Source organism: Apteryx mantelli, chromosome 24, assembly GCF_036417845.1.
Source record: "Apteryx mantelli isolate bAptMan1 chromosome 24, bAptMan1.hap1, whole genome shotgun sequence".
Lineage (NCBI taxonomy): Eukaryota > Metazoa > Chordata > Aves > Apterygiformes > Apterygidae > Apteryx > Apteryx mantelli.
The window spans coordinates 5,542,066-5,548,065 of record NC_090001.1 but is presented as its reverse complement, the minus strand read 5'-3'; positions in this window follow the sequence as shown (position 1 = coordinate 5,548,065).

Below are 6,000 nucleotides of genomic sequence, written 5' to 3'. Positions count from 1 at the left end.
CTCTGGTGCTCTGAGAAAGGGAGAGAAGGTTGGAGATCTGCACCTTGAAAATGGACTCCTCTGCTCTCAGCAGTGGCTGGTCTCTTTTTAGGACAACATATGAGTGTGATCATCTTCCTGCTCAAGGAGGTGTGAGAAACGGACAGCTGGGGACAAGGCTGATAGACAGACCAGCTGTGCTCACTCTGCATGAAGTGACGGTGAATTGGTTTTTCTCAGGACGTACAGTGGGAATGCTGAGAATTTCTGCCTTTGAGGAACGCTCCCCAGGTGTGACAGGGGCATCTCAAACAAAATAAGCATTATTAAAACATCCCTAACACTCTGTTCCTCAACCCTCCTTCTTTAGAACTGGTGGTGTGGATGCTGAAAAGCCCTTCCACATAACGAGTGGATTTCACCTGAGAGAAACTGTGAATGTCAGAGCTGGTCACCCCCATTCCCATGTATGCCACTACTGTACAGCAGGAATGACTCCTCTGGAGCCCATGGCAAAAGCCGCTGCCATAGGTCAGAGCACACTCAGGCAGTGCAAAATGGAGCTCAAGCAAGGGAGCTGCACACAGATCCTCTCAGTAAAGGGAAGGCAGTGCAGGGGTTGTATGAGAACCGGAAGATTTGGGGTTTTTTTACTTGAAAAGTCTCTCCTAACTTCTTAATGTCTTTTCTTCTTTGGACAGTCCCACATGCCTGGAGGGAGGAAAAGGTCCAACAGCAGCTCCTTCAATGAGTTCCTCCTTCAGGCATTTGCAGATACGCGGCAGCTGCAGCTCTTGCACTTCTGGCTCTTCCTGGGCATCTACCTGGCTGCCCTCCTGGGCAACAGCCTCATCATCACAGCTGTAGCCTGCGACCACCACCTCCACACCCCCATGTACTTCTTCCTCCTCAGCCTCTCCCTCCTTGACCTTGGCTCCATCTCTGTCACTGTCCCCAAATCCATGGCCAATTCCCTGAGCAACACCAGGGCCATTTCCTACTCAGGATGTGCTGCACAGGTGTTTCATTTTACCTTTCTCTTAGCAACTGAGTATTCTGTTCTCACTGTCATGGCCTATGACCGCTACGTGGCCATCTGCAGACCCCTGCACTACGGGACCATCATGAGCAGCAGAGCTTGTGTCAAAATGGCAGCAGCTGCCTGGGCCAGTGGTTTTCTCTATGGTCTCCTGCACACTGCTAACACATTTTCCATACCACTTTGCCAAGGCAACGTCCTGGAGCAGTTCTTCTGTGAAATTCCCCACATCCTCAAGCTCTCCTGCTCAGACACCTACCTCAGGGAACTTGGGGCACTTGTGGTTAGTCTTTATTTATCTTTGGGATGTTTTGTTTTCATTGTGCTGTCCTATGTGCAGATCTTCACAGTTGTGCTGAGGATCCCCTCTGAGCAGGGCCGGCACAAAGCCTTTTCCATGTGCCTCCCTCACCTGGCTGTGGTCTCCATGTTTATCAGCACTGCAATGTTTGCCTACCTGAAGCCCCCCTCCATCTCCTCCCCACTTCTGGATCTGGTGGTGTCTGTTCTCTATGCAGTGGTGCCTCCAGCAGTGAACCCCTTCATCTACAGCATGAGGAGCAAGGAGCTCAAAGATGCCCTGAGGAAAGTGATTTCATGGACATTTTTCAGCAGTGATAAAATTGCCATTGCTCTCCACAATTGAGTCCCAGTGTATCCCAACCAGGACTGAGCTTTGTTTGTTGACTTTACTGTTGTTATTATTACTATTATTTGTTGTCATTTTGCTTGGCTTCATCCCAGTTTTAATGAGACTGCTCTGTCTCACCTAGTGCCTGTATAAAATTGTGCCTAACGCTGGGTCAGAGCTGACTCCTTCACAGTCTCTTTGTCATCAAGTAAAAGTTCTACGCAGTGCAGTGCCTGAAGGCTGAGCTCTTCTTCCAAAGCCGGTATCAAGAATAAGCCCAAGGAATTACACCCCACAAGGGCCTGTTGTGCAGGGTTGTCCATGGGTTTAGAAGCAGAAAGCTCATAATCATGTTATGATCTCTTAGAGACCAAGGCCTGGATTTAGGATTCACTCATTGGTGTCCAGTGGCAGTGGAGATGTCAAATTGTCACTGATGTAGATACCCAGGGCTGTCCCACATGTTAAGGCACAGTGTCAGATGCCCATCCTTCTGGAGGGGAATCTGGAGGTGCCAGGAGAGCGCAGGGGATCTCCTGGGACAGCATGTGCCTGGTATGGGCACTGAGTGGAGTCTCACAAAGCGGGACATCCTCCAAGGTGGAGTCACCTAAAAGCAAAATGCTAAACCCCGGGATCCACAGGCAAAGGAGGACTCTGCGATCCCAGCAGAGGCCATGGAGACCCAGCTGGCAGGGGAAAGGGGGACTGGAGAGCAATTCATGTCGTTGTCAATGAAATAACCCTGTGCTGGATCTAGAGGCATGCCTGGACACAACTAGTAGCTTTGGAAATGCTCCATAGTCCCTCCAAGCACCTTCCACATCTGCAGACCCCTGGAGGCATTGGAGGCCGTGATCCCTATTTGATTGGATCTGCTTCCCACCCTCATCAGTATGCCCAGTGCAGTCACACTGTGGCCCTGTGTCCCCACAGCCCACTCACTCTGCAGAGCAGCAGCGCCAGCTCGGGGCCCTGTGGGAGAACAGGGGAGGGGGTGTGGGAACAGCCAGCGAGATCAGAGGAGCGATTGGGAGACATCAGAAGGAAGTGGAACTGGCCTTGAAAGTGTCTTGGAGAGAAGAATGCTGACATTTAATGCAAGACAATGGTCAGAGTGTGGGTGCACTAAAGGGAGCTCATGGTGCAGAGCCAGAAGTCCTTTCTGCCCTGACCCCTGACATGGCCTGGGAAGTGGCTGAAGAGGGATGAATGCTCCCCACCTTCCCAGCTCACAGTGCCATCATCACTCCTGATGGGTGGCACCAAAAGGAAGGCTGGGACCCCGTGTCAGAGCTTGTGTTGAAGGAAGGAGGACCCAGGAGCCATCTGAGTGTCCTGCTGTCCCTCAGGCCCTGTCCCCAGCACACGTTCTTGCAGCAATCTTCCCCACCCCGCATGCTAGCCATTACCCCAAAAGTCACCCCCAGACAGGGCTCCACACCCAGCTGGAGGACTGGTCATCCAGCTGTGACCCCTGGGAGCACGAGTCCTCTCCTGGGTCATCTGCAGGCCTGGCAGGGAGCATGCAGAGGAGGTCCTGGGCCTGTAGATCATCCTCATGCCCATGGGGGCCCTCAAGCAGAGTGTCTCATGCAAAGATGCAGCCCAGCTTGTTGTTGCTTGAACAGAGAGGAGAAACTGCCCCAGGAAACTCCTCCCACACCCAGGCACTTGAACCAGCCATTTCCAGTACTGGCTTTCCCCACAGTCCTGATGAGGGGTGATCTTTGAATGTGACCAGCTCCATCTTCCCGCGGGGCTCAGCACCTGTATGGGGGGTGAAGGCCAGCCCTGCCTGGCCTCTCTCCACGTCCAGACCACAGCAGACCCCGCAGCATGGCTCTTTGCTTATCCCGGGAGGGACAGGTTTGGGGCTGGGCATGGGCTGGGGACTGGTGGGAGGCTGCAAAGCAGGATGGCTGTCGTGTGCATTCAGCCCCTTCAACTACTGAAGTGTCCCCAGATGGTGCTTTGCATCCTGGGTCTTAAGTGCTGAGAACTCTTCAGAGCCAGAGTGGATCTGAGTCCCAAGGGCTCAGCTCATGGGTTACAGGTCACCAGCAGGGCTGGACATGCTGCAGGGAGGGAATTGCTGCACGGGGCATGAGCGGATCCACCTCTGCCCTCCCCCTCTACTCAACTTTCTACTGCCTTCTACTGCTGTATCATCTCAAAGGTCCTCTGGCAGGGGCTTTTTTTGGTTTCTGACCCTATATCTGACCCTGCTTTGAGCAGCAGGTTGCACTGCGGGCCTCCTGTGGTCCCTTCAGCCTGCATTATCCTAAAAGCCTATGAGCTCAGGCCCCATTTCAAGCACAGAGCAAATGTTTCTGGGATGTGAGTCATCTGTGCTTTATGTGACCGTGTGAAGGAAGGCCGGTGAACACCTCCTCCTCCTCATTGACTGTAAGGGGAGCCTGGGAGGCACTGCCTCATCTACATTACACCGGAAATTCTTTGCATCCACCTTTAGCGGCATGAAAGGCCATGGCCTGGATCCCCTCAGAGGTGAGAGGAGAAATGGGAGCTTTTCTTCAGTATGATTTCTCTGCGTCTGCAGTTTGCGCCTCTAAGTAGATGGGGCCATCCTGCCCTTTCTTTCTTAGCTGAAGCTCAGACTGGATGGCAATGTGAATGTGGAGGTTGGCTGCCACTGCAATGACCTTGAGATGGTGGAGAGATGGGGGGAATAGCAGAGTCACTGCCCTTGGACTGCGGGAGAGAGGATTTCAACATGTTCAGGATCTGCTTGTCAGGATCCCACGGGTGACTGCTGTGGAGGGCAGAGGGGCCATGGAGCCCTCTTGGCTCTTCAGGGACAATGTCCTCAAGGCACAGGAAGCCTGCAGTCTGCAGGAAAGCCCAGCAGGGCCTGGCATGAGGCTGGCATGGCTGAGCAGACACTCTGTGACTTAGGACTTGAAAAACAGGAAGAAAGTGCCCAGAGGGTTGAAAGGGGAACAGGCTACCCAGGGAGAAGACACAGGCATTGGCTGTGAGGGAAGGGATGGAGTTAGGAAAGCCAAAGCTCAGCTGGAGCTGGAGCTGGAGCTATCAAGAGATGGGGAGAGCAACCAGAAGGACTTCTGTAAGGATGTTGGCAGCACAAGGAAGGCAGCCAAGAAAAAAGTGCTCTCACTGCTGAGTGGTGCAGGGGACGTAGTGACAAAGACATGGAAAAGACTGAGGAACTCATTGCCTCTTTTACCTTGTCTTTTCCTGCTGTCGTCTACTGCCAGGCCTCCCTGGCCCCCGAGGCCTTTGGCAGCATCTGTGATAACGAGGCATCACCCATGGTAGAGGAAGATGCATCTGGGGAGGACTTGTGCCCAGTGGGCACACACAAGTCCCTGGGACCAGATGGGAAGCACCCCAGGGTGCTGGGGCAGCTGGCTGGAGTCATTGCAACGCTGCTGTTGATCATCTTTGAAATGTCAGGGTGACCAAGGAGGTTCCTGATGCCTGGGAAAAGGCAGACATCACACCAATGTTCAAGAAGGGCAAGAGGGAGGATCCAGGGAATGACAAGCTGGTCAGCTTCATCTCAGTCTTTGGGAAGACGAGCAAATGGAGGAAATCCTCCTGGAAACCATTTCTAAGGATTTCCAAGCACATGAAGGACAAGAATTGGAAGAGGCAACATGGGTTGACCAAGGGGAAATGGAAACCATGCCTAACCAACTAGATTTCCTTCCACCACAAGACGAATGTCGGTGTGCACAAGGGGAAAGCAGGGGTTTTGGTGTACCTTCACTTTAGCAAGGCCTTTGAAACAGTTGCCCAGAGTTTACCTATAGTGAAACTGGTGAGACCAGCAGTGGGTAAATGGACCATATGGCAGCTTGAAGATTGGCTCTATCATCAGGCCAAAATGCAGTCATCAGTGGTACAAGGCCAAACAGGCGGCCGGTTACTGGTGGCATCCCTCAGTGGTCAACCCCTGGGGCAACACTGTTGAACTTCTTCATTAACAGACCAGACCATGGGATGGAGAACAGTCTCAGCGCATTTGTGGAAAACGTGTAACTGGGGGAAGCCCCTGAGCAACCTCATCTTTCCCTCTGCATTGAGTAGGGTGGCGGGACTAGATGGCGTCCAGAGGTCTCATCCACCCTAAGTGCTGTGATTCAAAGAATCTTTTCTGGGAGAGCTCTGTAAAGAGAGAAGAGGCAGAGGAAGAAGACAGGACAGAGAGGCAGAAGAAAAGATGGAGAATAGGTCAGTTTAAATACAGTAGTGCTTCAGAAGAAAGTGTCTCCATTCAGACTGTTGGTAGGAAATGCATTGTGATGAGTAACTGTACATATATAGAGAGAGAGAGACATACACACACACACACACACACACA